This window comes from Salvelinus namaycush, chromosome 1 (genome assembly GCF_016432855.1).
Source record: "Salvelinus namaycush isolate Seneca chromosome 1, SaNama_1.0, whole genome shotgun sequence".
Classification (NCBI taxonomy): domain Eukaryota; kingdom Metazoa; phylum Chordata; class Actinopteri; order Salmoniformes; family Salmonidae; genus Salvelinus; species Salvelinus namaycush.
Window position 1 is genome coordinate 16,965,825 of NC_052307.1, and position 13,988 is coordinate 16,979,812.

Sequence of the window (13,988 nt, forward strand, 5' to 3'; positions counted from 1 at the left end):
CATAGAAAATTTATGGGCAGAACTGAAAAAGCGTGTGCGAGCAAGGATGCCTACAAACCTGACTCAGTTACACCAGCTCTGTCAGGAGCAATGGGCCAAAATTCACCCAACTTATTGTGGGAAGCTTGTGGAAGGCTACCCAAAACGTTTGACCCAAGTTAAAGAATTTAAAAGCAATGCTACCAAATACTAATTGAGTGAATGTAAACTTCTGATCCACTGTGAATGTGATGAAAGAAATATCCTAACTGACCTAAGACAGGGAATTTTTACTAGGATTAAATGTCAGGAATTGTGAAAAACTGAGTTTAAATGTATTTGGCTAAGGTGTATATAAATTTCCGACTTCAACTGTATTTATGTGAAATGTCTTAGTTCGCTGGATCTCTCTCGATGGACAGTGCCGCCTTGGAAAGGGAGTTGGGCCTTTTCGCGTCACTCTGGTAAGACTCTGATTGTCCAAAAGGGTTCCAAGAAGTCTTCTACTGTTGTTCTTCTCTGTAGTTGTCCGGTATCTGGTGACTTGTCGTGTTGTCCGGAACAGAACTACAGAGTTTATTTTCCTTCCATTAGCTCTTTGAAGATATGCTAGCCAGCTGTGTCGATGGTTCCCAGTGGGGTGATGAGAGTAGCGTAAAACAATGGTTTGAGTGGAGTAGTAGAATGGTCACACTTAAATTTGCTTTAGAAGATACTTTACTTAGGACAGCTAATCAGCCGTACCAGTGATTGTCCTGGAGGTGAGTTTATCGTTTCTTCGTCGTGTTAAGATTCAAAGTTCAGACCACTTTAAACGTGTGGCTGCAGCTTGACACTTTTCTGGTCTGCTGTGTTAATTACTTGACTCATCATTTATACAGTTTGTTTGAAAGGGACGGCTCCGTCAGGTTGACACGCTCTCCAACCTCACTCAGGGGCGGTGGGTACTGACTGTGCACAGTTATAAAAAAACAATATATCTTATATTCTCAAATCACATTCCTCTCTTAAAACTTCTCTAGGGTAGGGGGCAGCATTGGGAATTTTGGATGAAAAGCGTGCCCAAATTAAACTGCCTGCTACTCAGCCATAAAAGCAAGAATATGCATATAATTAGTAGAGCTGGATAGAAAATACTCTGAAGTTTCTAAAACTGTTTTAATGATGTCTGTGAGTATAAAATAACTCATATGGCAGGCAAAAACCTGAGAAAAAATCCAACCAGGAAGTGGGAGATCTGAGGTTTGTAGTTTTTCAACTCTTTGCCTATTGAATACACAGTGTCTATGGGGTCATATTGCACTTCATAAGGCTTCCACTAGATGTCAACAGTCTTTAGAACCTTGTTTTATGCTTCTACTGTGAAGTGGGGGCAAATGAGAGGGGAATGAGTCAGAGATCTGCCAGAGAGCCACGAGCTGGCCACGTGCGTTCACGTGATAGTTAGCTTGCGTTCCATTGCATTTCTGAAGACAAAGGAATTCTCCGGTTGGAACATTATTGAAGATTTATGTTAAAAACATCCTAAAGATTGATTCTATACATCGTTTGACATGTTTCTACGGACTGTAACGGAACCTTTTGACTTTTCGTCTGCACCTAGTGATCGCGTGTCATGGATTTGTATTACTGGGCTAAACGCGCGAACAAAAAGGAGGTATTTGGACATAAATGATGGACATTATTGAACAAAACAAACATTTATTGTGGAACTGGGATTCCTGGGAGTGCATTCTGATGAAGATCATCAAAGGTAAGTGAATATTTATAATGCTATTTCTGACTTCTGTTGACTACACAACATGGCGGATATCTGTTTGGGTTGTTTTGGTCTCTGAGCGCTGTACTCAGATTATTGCATGGTGTGATTTTTCCGTAAAGTTTTTTTGAAATCTGACACAGCGGTTGCATTAAGGAGAAGTGGATCTAAAATTCCATACATAACAGTTGTATCTTTTAGCAATGTTTATTATGAGTATTTCTGTAAATTGATGTGGCTCTCTGCAAAATCACCGGATGTTTTTGGAACTAGTGAATCTAACGCGCCAATGTAAACTCAGATTTTTTGTTATAAATATGAACTTTATCAAACAAAACATGCATGTATTGTCTAACATGAAGTCCTATGAGTGTCATCTGATGAAGATAATCAAAGGTTAGTGATTCATTTTATCTCTATTTCTGCTTTTTCTGACTGCTATCTTTCGCTGGAAAAATGGCTGTGCTTATTGTGGTTTGATGGTGACCTAACATAATCGTTTGTAGTGCTTTCGCTGAAAAGCATATTTGAAATGGGACACTTTGGTGGGATTAACAACAAGAATACCTTTAAAATGATATAAGACACATGTATGTTTGAGCAATTTTAATTATGAGATTTCTGTTTTTTGAATTTGGCGCCCTGCACTTTATCTGGCTGCTGTCATATCGATCCCGGTAGCGGGATGCAGCCATAAGAAGTAAACTAACCTACAAACGAGTTTCAATGCCATACAACACTACTTCTGTGGCCTCCAACTGCTCTTAAACGCTAGCAAAACCAAATGCATACTTTTCAACCATTCGCTGCCCGCACCTGCCCTCCCGTCCAGCATCACTACTCTGGACGGTTCTGACCTAGAATACGTGGACAACTACAAATACCTATGTGTCTGGCTAGACTGTAAACTCTCCTTCCAGACTCATATCAAACATCTCCAATCCAAAATCAAATCTAGAATCGGCTTTCTATTCTGCAACAAAGCCTCATTCACTCACGCCGCCAAACTTACCCTAGTAAAACTGACTATCCTACCGATCCGCGACTTCGGCGATGTCATCTACAAAATAGCTTCCAATACTCTACTCAGGAAATTGGATGTAGTCTATCACAGTGCCATCCGTTTTTGTTACCAAAGCGCTTTATACCACCCACCACTGCAACCTGTATGCTCTAGTCAGCTGGCCCTCGCTACATATTCGTCGCCAGACCCACTGGCTCCAGGTCATCTATAAGTCTATGCTAGGTAAAGCTCCGCCTTATCTCAGCTCACTGGTCACGATAACAACACCCATCCGTAGCACGCGCTTGATAAGGGAATTTATATGCTTAAAGGTAATGACTAAACAATTCCACCCTGAAACGTAATTATGACATCATGAATAATTAGACAAATGTAACTATTAGTAATCATTCGATTCTGTAACATCTGTAATGAATTAGAATGGTAAACCTCAGTGTGACTAAGAAGAGACCGAGATCCATTAAACTATGTATGACCTGACCTGGCTAGAAATCTGAGAAACTTACGATAGGACAGGGAGTCCTTTCAAGGTTCCTCTAATCTTGGGGGAATGGAACTGCTGGCTTGGTAGTGATAAACAGTGGATACAACTCACCTACTGTTCGTGTGTATGTATGTGTGTAGGATATCTACTGTTTGTGTGGAGGTATGTGCGTAAGTAGGGAGTGAGTTATAAAATGGATGTCTTTGTATTATGGACTTCAGCACGTTCTCGTGAATAAACTGTACTAACCTTTTGCATAAGCTGAGTCTTTGCTTGATTATTATTAAACCCAGGGTCTTACAAACCTCGGGGATTGGTCAAAGCTTATTGATTGTTAGTTATTATCATTGGGATTGAAAATTCTCGTGACAGCGCTCCAGCAGGTATATCTCACTGGTCATCCCCAAAGCCAACACCTCCTTTGGCCGCCTTTCCTTCCAGTTCTCTGCTGCCAGTGACTGGAACGAATTGCAAAAATTGCTGAAGCTGGAGACTTACATTTCCCTCATAAACTTTACACATCAGCTATCTGAGCAGCTTACCGATCGCTGCAGCTGTACATAGTCCATCTGTAAATAGCCCACCCAATCTACCTACCTCATCCCCATATTGTTTTTATTTACTTTGCTGCTCTTTTGCACACCAGTATCACTACTTACACACCATCATCTGCTCATCATCATCTGCTCATCTATCACTCCAGTGTTAATCTGCTAAATTGTAATTACTTTGCTACTATGGCCTATTTATTGCCTTACCTCCTCATGCCATTTGCACACACTGTATATAGACTTTCTATTTTGTCTATTGTGTGATTGACTGTACGCTTGTTTATTCCATGTGTAACTCTGTGTTGTTGTTTCTGTCGCACTGCTTTGCTTTATCTGGGCCAGGTCGCAGTTGTAAATGAGAACTTGTTCTCAACTAGCTTACCTGTTTAAATAAAGGTGAAATTAAAAATTAAAAAATTAAAATGCCTCTCCCCTATTTGACCTAGATATTTTGTGTGTATGTATTGTTATGTAGGCTACGTGTGCCATTTTTAAATGTATGGACTTCTGTCCTTGAGCTGTTCTTTATTATGTCATGTTTCATGTTCTGTGTGGACCCCAGGAAGAGTAGCTGCTGCTTTCGCAACAGCTAATGGTGATCCTAATAAAATACCAAATTCCCCCAACACCACCACCAACACCACTACTAACACCACCCAACAACACCACCACCACCAACACCACTACAACCTTCCACCGACACCACCGACACCAACATCACCACCACCCACCAACATCACCACCACCTTTACCAACACCACTACCTCCACCACCACCCACCACCAACATCACTACCAACACCAACACCACCACCAAAACCTCCTCCTCCACCTCCACCACCAACAGCTCCACCACCATCAACACCTCCACCACTACCAACACCACCACCTCCACCAACACCTCCACCACCACTATCACCTCTACCAACACTGACAACAGCACCACCTCTACCACCTCTACCACCAACACCTCTACCTCTACCAACACCTCTACCAACACCAACACCACTACCTCTACCAACACCAACACCACTATCTCCACCTTCACTACCTCCACCAACACCACTACCTCCACCTCCATTACCTCCACCAACACCACCACCTCCACCAACACCTCCACCACCACTATCACCTCTACCAACACTGACAACACCACCATCTCTACCACCTCTACCACCAACACCTCTACCTCTACCAACACCTCTACCAACACCAACACCACTACCTCTACCAACACCTCTACCAACACCAACACCACTACCTCCACCAACACCAACAGCACTATCTCCACCTTCACTACCTCCACCAACACCACTACCTCCACCTCCACTACCTCTACCAACACCACCACCTCCACCAACACCTCCACCACCACTATCACCTCTACCAACACTGACAACACCACCACCTCTACCACCTCTACCACCAACACCTCTACCTCTACCAACACATCTACCAACACCAACACCACTACCTCCACCAACACCAACACCACTATCTCCACCTTCACTACCTCCACCAACACCACTACCTCCACCTCCACTACCTCCACCAACACCAACACCACCACCTCCACCAACACCTCCACCAACACTGACAACACCACCACCTCTACCACCTCTACCACCAACACCTCTACCTCTACCAACACCTCCACCAACACCAACACCACTATCTCCACCTTCACTACCTCCACCAACACCACTACCTCCACCTCCACTACCTCCACCACCACCACCACCTCCACCAACACCTCCACCACCACTATCACCTCTACCAACACTGACAACACCACCACCTCTACCACCTCTACCACCAACACCTCTACCTCTACCAACACCTCTACCAACACCAACACCACTACCTCTACCAACACCTCTACCAACACCACTACCTCTACCAACACCACTATCTCCACCTTCACTACCTCCACCAACACCACTACCTCCACCTTCACTACCTCCACCAACACCACTACCTCCACCTCCACTACCTCCACCAACACCACTACCTCCACCTCCACTACCTCCACCAACACCACTACCTCCACCTCCACTACCTCCACCAACACCACTACCTCCACCTTCACTACCTCCACCAACACCACTACCTCCACCTTCACTACCTCCACCAACACCACTACCTCCACCTCCACTACCTCCACCAACACCACTACCTCCACCTCCACTACCTCCACCACCACCACCACCTCCACCAACACCTCCACCACCACTATCACCTCTACCAACACTGACAACACCACCACCTCTACCACCTCTACCACCAACACCTCTACCTCTACCAACACCTCTACCACCTCTACCACCAACACCTCTACCTCTACCAACACCTCTACCAACACCACCACCTCTACCACCTCTACCACCAACACCTCTACCTCTACCAACACCTCTACCAACACCAACACCACTACCTCCACCAACACCAACACCACTATCTCCACCTTCACTACCTCCACCAACACCACTACCTCTACCTCCACCAACACCAACACCACCACCTCCACCAACACCTCCACCACCACTATCACCTCTACCAACACTGACAACACCACCACCTCTACCACCTCTACCACCAACACCTCTACCTCTACCAACACCTCCACCAACACCAACACCAACAACACATCCACACAAGCACTCTGCTTTATTGTAGACTCCCCTCGAATTGTGGCTTAAGGCAAGCTATTAGCATCCATCACTGAGAGACACACACACATTCTCTCTCTCTCTGTCTTTCTCTGTCTCCCTCTCTCTCTCTCTGTCTTTCTCTGTCTCCCTCTCCCCTCTCTCTCTCTCTCTCTCTGTCTCTCTCTCCATCCCCCTCTCTCTCTGTCTCTCTGTCTCTCTCCCTCTCCCTCTCCCTCTCTCTCTCTCTCTCTCTCTCTCTCTCTCTCTCTCTCTCTCTCTCTCTCTCTCTCTCTCTCTCTGTCTCTCTCTCTCCCTCTCCCTCTCCCTCTCCCTCTCCCTCTCCCTCTCTCTCTGTCTCTCTGTCTCTCTCTCCCTCTCCCTCTCCCTCTCCCTCTCCCTCTCCCTCTCTCTCTCTCTCTCTCTCTCTCTCTCTCTCTCTCTCTCTCTCTCTCTCTCTCTCTGTCTCTCCCTCTCTCTCTCTGTCTCTCTCTCTCCCTCTTATTTATATTTTATTTATGTAACACAAAGAGTTTGTTCTGTGCTAATGGAGTAAACCTGCCCTGAACTCTGACTTCCCTCTACAATGGACAACACAATAGTAAAATACCCATCAACCCACCTCAATGTAGAGACTCTCACCTACGCACGCACGCACGCACGCACGCACGCACGCACGCACGCACGCACGCACGCACGCACGCACGCACGCACGCACACACACATACACACACACACACACACACACACACACACACACTGATCCTGTAGAAATTGGATTGTGTGTTAGAGGATAACCTCAGTTCATTTCCCTATTTAGCGTAAGATAATTAGCCTTTTTCATTAAAAATGATCTTGGTTAAATGTTTATCTGTCCATTATGTCCACTTGTCAATCAGATCTCTGGACCTCAGACAGCCCCCTTAGCTTATACATGCTCAGATGACTGAACATCTCCTTATGGGGCATTAAAACACGGAGGGGCATTTTGATTACTCTGCAACAGTGGATTATCTCTCAAATCTATCAACCGTGACACAAGAGGACATTGTGTTCAAATCAAATCAAAGTGTATTGGTCACATGCGCCGAATACAACAGGTGTAGACCTTACAGTAAAATGCTTACTTACAGGCTCTAACCAATAGTGCAAAAAAGGTATTAGGTGATCAATAGGTAAGTAAAGAAATAAAAACAACAGTAAAAAGAAAGTGAAAAACAGTAGCGAGGCTATATTGTGTTGTCTTGTGCACAGTGCAATCAACAATACAGTATACGTGAATCATTTTCCTACTCTTAAAGTATGGACAGCTTGACATTCAGTACACAATATCAGACTGGCCTCTAGTGTGTTTGTGTGTGTTTGGTATCAAATGATCAAGGCATACTATATATACATTCCTTCCAACAGGGAAGTTTAATGAAAGCGAAGCAAAGAAAAAAACAATAACAACACAATATGTTAAACAATAAAAATGTATTTGCAATGTTGAATAAAATAAAATAAACTCAAAGAATAAGACCAAAACAAAATCTGTTGCAATGCAGGTAGCACAGTATGGAACAAAATGTAAAAATGTACTATTTTCCCATGTCTGTAAATTCAAAATACCCATGATAAAGGTAGTCATGTATATCTTGTGTGTTGTGTTATTATGACAAAAAAAACTACAAATACGAAAATGTATGCACTCACTACTCTACCTCGCTCTCGATAAGAGGGTCTTCTAAATTAGCAAAATGTCAATGTAAATGTTACTGCCTGGGATCTGGTTCAGGAGTGGCCAGTTTGATCCACAAACGGTCCCAGAAGGCAGACTGCAGGGCCGGTTCCTGAGGCCAGTCCAGGTAGGTCCTGGTCTTGACCAGCCTGGCCAGGCGGTGGTGGGCACACAGCTGGCGAGGAGGGATGTCCTCCAAGAAGACCAGGTTAAGGATGTCCCTGTGCTCCACCAACAGACGCAGGGTGGCCAGTCGTAGCTCCAGGGAGCACCAGTTACTGCGCAGGTAGTGACGACTCACCACACACAGAGTGTGGCGGCTGCTGTAGAGGCTGTCTGTGATGTTGTCCACAATGTCCTTCCCCAGCTGGAAGTCCCTGCTATGCAGACAGAGACACAGGTAGGGAGGCCCCCTCTGCTCCAAGCCCGGCAGCAGCTGCTCCACCACCCAGCGCTCGTCTCTACCGCTGTACGACACAAACACATCATAGCAGTGGCGCCCTCTGGGGTTGGGCCTCCGCACGGAGAGAGAAGGCCAGCAGGTAGTCCCCAGCCAGCTGATAGAGCACCGTCACCAGCATGAAGAGGAGCAGGCCCAGGGAGGTGCAGAAGAGCAGGACAAAGCCCACGTCCAGGGAACAGTTGGCCTCTGAGTACCTGGCAAAGTTTTGGATACCGGTCTCATCTTTGCAGGTCAGATCAGCCTCATTGGGGTGCCAGATGATGACCTGGATATGCCTCTGACCCCTGGCCCAGTTGTCCAGCCAGGTGTTGTCACAGCTACAGTGCAGACAAGGTTTGTAGAACAACAGGTAACTCAGGCTGGTCAGGGGCTCTGGGAAGGTCTCTAACATACTGAACTCCTCTTGGACTTTGATTGACAGCTGCACGAGGGAGTGCAGGTCTCTGCTCAGCTCCTCCTCCAGAGTGAGGATCCTACAGGAGATGAGGTTCAGGCTCTCCAGTTTGGTCAGATTGTGGAACACCATGGCCAGCCCCGGTTGCAGGATAAGGTCAACTCTCATCAGCTTAAGATACCTCAGCTGCACAAGTGTGTTCAGGTCAGTCATATCTACAAACTCTGCATAGAGCATAGACTGGAAGTCAAAATACTCCAGGGAGGGGAAGTACTTTGCAGCAAAATGAGATCCACACAGGAGGTGCTCCGTTATAGCTGTGAGGCTGACGACGGACTTGAAGAACGGCCTCCAGCAGTCCTGGAAAGACACATTTTGGGCACGGACCTGAAGGGCCAAGCCTAGTTTAGGGGTGCTGTGCTGCCGATGATGATGTTGATACAATCGAAAAAGGAGGTAATGTTCATGTACATCAATCCCGGAGGGAAGACCCCAAATATGTACGTCAGATTTAAAGTCACACGCTTCTCCCACTGGCTGGCTGGATGGTGAATGTCCCCTAAATCTACATTCTTCAGTGAAGTGAGGTGAATGAACGCAAAAGCTTCAATGTGTACAAGTGGGTTTAGTTCCAGTGTTAGGGTCTCTAAGTTGTGCAGGCCAAATAAACTGTTCTTTGTAATCTGAGAGATATTGTTACCCCTTAAATTTAGGATCCTCAATTTACCAAGTCCGTTAAATGTAAAGTCCGAAATATTGTTAATGTTGCTGGATTCTTCAGATATTCCAGATTTTTCAATCAACTGAACTGCTCTGAGGTGATACTTGGCATGTGTAGGGTCAAGGAAAGTCTCTTCAGCCAAGTGATTGGGCCCTGAGTGTGAGTGTCACAAAGCTCAATGCACTCAGGTTTAACGTCCCAGTATCTTAACACTGACACATCAGTGAGATTCTTCAAATAATGGATCAAGTTGACTCTAACATTATCACTATGACAGATGCTGAGTCTGAGCACCTCGATCCCCTGACAATTTCTTATTGCAGACTCTGAGTAGTTCTCAGTTTTATGATCACTTATATGAACTTGTCTGATTGATAGTTTGAATACAGTCTCACAAACGGATTCAAAAGAATTGTTATTGTTGAACACAAAATGACGCAGCCTGCTGATACCAGACTGCAGAAGCTGTGTCTGTAGCGCATCATTGTCAGGCAAAAAAAGAGATTAAATGTTTTCAAAGCATTTTAATGCTCTTTTTTTCTAAACGGTGGGCATTAGGGAAGTTAAGAAACACCTCTTGAAGACGGTAGAAATAAGGAAGCTCAAGAACAGCTCCGTTGGTGTCCGAACAGTTTGGGTGCCTTAAAATGACTATCCCATCTGAAGTAAAGTCCAGGGCTGTCAATGACTGTGACATATTGACTATCCCACATAGCAAATCAGAGAGTTCCTCTGTACAACTATCGACTGTGAGTTTCTTCAGAAGAGGTATCCCTCCTAATGCGTCCAGTGCCATCACAGAAATCCTGTAGTTCTCAATGGACAATTCCTCAAGATTAGTCAGGTCACTGAATGTGTTAGGTAGAAGTGAGGAATTGTAACACTGTCCCATACACAACAGATAGAGTTTCTTCACATGGGACAGCCCCTTGAAGGTTCCAGGGAGAATCGTGGACAGACATCCGCGTATGTGAATGGTCTCAAGGACGGAGAATCGAGAGAGAGCGCCAGACTGCATCACAGACCCACTCCTGATCTCGAGACAGAGAGCCTCGGTAGTTTGGCGGAACAATGGAAAGGTTGAGTTTGAGATCAGATAAATCCCAGCAAACGGCAGTTAGGTTGCTGTGAGGGCAGGAACTGGAGTGAATGGATAGCCAGTAATTACATTTATTGTCATAGAGGACACATTTATTACTTAACCAACCCCAGGAGCCGATGATCCAAACCACCAATAGTCCAAACTGAGCAGAGACCAGCCTCATCTTTCTTTTGAAGTAGACACTGGTCTGCTAGGATGATGTGAAGCCGTCTGTAGTTTGTCCGTAGGAAATCACTTTCAGCATCCTGTTTCTTATCCAGTTGAGATTTTGTCATACAGTGTAGGTTGATTAACAAATCTGTCTGGGATTGTAGATTGATAATCAGAATACTCCTCTATCCTATGGGATGAGGCGTCGGTGGGATAGCTTGTCCATTGGACTGAAGACCTGGTGTTCTTCCACTGCTGTGTCTGTTAACTGAGTTGTATCTGTGTGCAACTCCTCTTGATATTTTGACTATATATGGCTTTTGCATCTCTGCAATCTCTTCCTGGTCTATTTTTAATTAACTGTTAGATACTTTGAGAAAGGCTGTAGGTTACAGATAAGATTATTCTTACCACCTCTTTCTCGCTTCCTCGTAGCTTCAACATAAGAGGTAGTGGTTAGCACTGTCTTTTACTTCTTAGTTTGTCTTCAGTCCCAAGACCCGAGACAAATCAGCTTTTAATTTATCTGACATTCATTTATCTGACATTCATTTATCTGACATTCATTTGTCTGACATTCATTTGTCTGACATTCATTTATCTGACATTCATTTGTCTGACATTCATTTGTCTGACATTCATTTGTCTGACATTCATTTATCTGACATTCATTTATCTGACATTCATTTATCTGACATTCATTTATCTGACATTCATTTATCTGCATATCCTGCCCTTATATTTAGCCTCACAATTAAATGTTTTACCATGTTCTTTTCAGGACAACCAGGGCTACAAGTAGAACACAAAAGTATTTTACATAAACAGTTGAGTTCATGAGTTTTATTGACAAATGTCAATAAAAAAATAAGGTCAGCCAAAGTACAGAAATTGTTTGCTCAGTAGGAAATTAATATCCAACTAGTCAGTGATAACTGTGTGGAGTTTGGAGTTTGTGACAGCGACTATGTGAGTTTATTACAGTATTATAGACACTATGTCCAAGGATTTCCTAAGATTTTTTATGTAGAAGAACCCCTTACCTTCTAACGACTCTTGTGTAGATTGTGAGCATCATAGAGCAAAACATGTTACATGAGTGTGTTCGTGAGAGTCTCATCTTTTCATAGATAGCTCAAACCATTCTGACGTTTTTGGGAAAAGACCCGGCCCGGACAACTTGGGGGCCCTTGTCTCACAAACACCACTGTAGCTCAGCCCCCGTTAATCAAACTAATCACATAAATGCAGAAGAAATGGCTGGGGTGTTGTCTTGTCTGCCACTGTGTCAGACATGCCATGTTTCTGTGGTCCATCACTGTGGGTTACTAACAGAGAACCTCCTGCTCTACTCTCTGGATGGATGAAGAGATGCAGTATGTGCATGTGGACAGATTTGGGTGTGTGTGTTTTTAAATGTGTGTGTGTATTTGTGAGTGTGTGTGTGTGTGTGTCTGTGTCTGTGTGTGTGTGTATTTCTAAGTGTGTGTGTGTATGCTGTGTGTGTGATGAAGCAGCATGGCTCACCCCTCCTGGCCTCCTCTATTAGACCCCGCCCTCTCCGTGGCTGCACCAGGCGCTAATGTCACTTCCCATCATGCCGTGGGAGCGCTGCGTTGCTAAGAAAGCACTCTCTAGATGTACGCTTCAAAGTGGATGGAACTGGACCGTCAGGGTCAGGGACATATTTCAGACATGGATTTTATTACATGGATTATTATTTGATGATTATTGCTAATGAACTTGGCAACTTGAAAGCCTGTTCATGCCCAGAACTTTCTCCTCTTTTCCCCATTCAGCTTTCTGCACTTGTGTGAAAACAACATTGTGTCAACATTTGCATAAACCCCTGTGTAGTCAATATGATAAGAGCGCTGCAAAGCACAAAAGCACATTGATTCCTTTACTTCTCACTTCCAGCTCAACAGCAAACCCCCAGCTGTTTCCAATCAATGAAAGTCAATTTGCCATCCGTCCATCTGCCCATGCGCCGATCCATTCATCCATCCATCCCTTAATCCATACCTCCATCCATCCCTTTATCCATACCTCCATCCATGCCATTATCCATTCATCCATCCATCCATTTATCTATACCTCCATCTATTCAACCCTCTACACTATGTGATTCTGTGTGTAGTAGTATGGAACCCGTGCTCCTGTATTGTCGCCTGTCTCCTTGCCCTGGAAGTCAGAGTATTACAGCCTGGCTCAGACCATCCATATTTCATACAGCATTTTGCAAACAACAGATTAATAAAATATGCTGTAAAAATGGCCCCCTGCATCAGCATATCACCATGGCCTATTTCTCAATTTTTTTGAATGGGTGCACGTTGGTGTGTGTGGGTGTGGGTGTGTGTTTTCAGCGTGACTGGGCCGGTGTTGTGTCTCTGTTGTGTGTGTGAGAGAGAGAGACTGATATGCTGCACTGCCAGCTATCTCCACTGTCCTGTAACGTTATTACTTCCATAAAGAGGTAGTTACATTTGTCCATCCATTAACGGCTGCCATAACAAAAGAGAGAAATGTAATTACCAGCATGAATAACACTTCCTATTTTCCTGTTAAGAGAGGGAAGGAGAGAATGGGAAAGACAGAAAGAGCGAGTGTAAGAGAGATAGAGATTAAGGCGGGAGAGGATAAGTGAAAAGGAGGAAGAGAAGAGCAAGGGGAAAGAGTGGCAAGAGATGGGTGTAGATAGATAAACCCTCTGTGTGTGAACCTGTGTGTGTGTGTGTGTGTGTGTGTGTGTGTGTGTGTGTGTGTGTGTGTGTGTGTGTGTGTGTGTGTGTGTGTGTGTGTGTGTGTGTGTGTGTGTGGGTACACACGTGTACAGGAAAGGTTATGACCCCATGGTTATCTGGGTTATCTTGATGATATACACATGCAGTACTAGAATAAACGTAAATAACTGTAATTATGGTAATATGTTCTTTGTTCTGAAGTAAAGAGAGAGGGCGGCAGTGCTTGGTGCCATGTTGTTGAAGCAAA

The 13,988-nt window shown here is 44.6% G+C and overlaps 1 pseudogene; it reads right to left on the reverse strand.

Moving 5' to 3' along the window:
* Window positions 1-8,198: 8,198 nt before the first annotated feature.
* LOC120050657 lies at window positions 8,199-11,007 on the reverse strand (annotated as a pseudogene).
* Window positions 11,008-13,988: the final 2,981 nt, after the last annotated feature.